Consider the following 486-nt stretch of genomic DNA (forward strand, 5'->3'; position numbering starts at 1 on the left):
GGGCCTGTCCGGGAGTTGAACCCGGGACCTCTCGCACCCTAAGCGAGAATCATACCCCTAGACCAACAGGCCGCGTTAGACCGCATGAACTACTAAAAAGTCATCTTACTTATTCATCAGTTGACTGATAAATCTGTTTATTAGCATGAGGCTTCATTTTTTTGTATATTTTCCCCAGGAATCATTCAGGCATCTGTCAGCGACTTAAAGACTCTCCTAGTTAGCAGTCATCTCATGGTTAGCAATCATCTTCATACTTTTCATTTTCTTAATTTTCTCATGGTTAGCAGTCACCCTCATAATTATCTTCGTTTTCCTCAACTTCGTTACTGTTTTCCGAGAGTTGTCTCATCCTAAATATTCTTTTCGCAGAGCAATTTACAACGCGGATGTGTCACGGTGCAGCACACCCGTACATACACTCTGGCAGGGGGTACACACCCACGTCATAAGCATGGATTACACACGAGTCACTCCTTCCATAGT

At 43.8% G+C, this 486-nt stretch overlaps 1 non-coding gene across 1 annotated transcript; it reads right to left on the reverse strand.

The window, feature by feature from the left end:
* TRNAP-AGG (transfer RNA proline (anticodon AGG)) lies at nucleotides 1-72 on the reverse strand. The gene has a single exon. It is a non-coding gene; the product is annotated as a tRNA-Pro (tRNA).
* Between the last annotated feature and the right edge of the window lie 414 nt (nucleotides 73-486).

The sequence above is a fragment of the Panulirus ornatus genome, chromosome 8 (assembly GCF_036320965.1).
Source record: "Panulirus ornatus isolate Po-2019 chromosome 8, ASM3632096v1, whole genome shotgun sequence".
Classification (NCBI taxonomy): domain Eukaryota; kingdom Metazoa; phylum Arthropoda; class Malacostraca; order Decapoda; family Palinuridae; genus Panulirus; species Panulirus ornatus.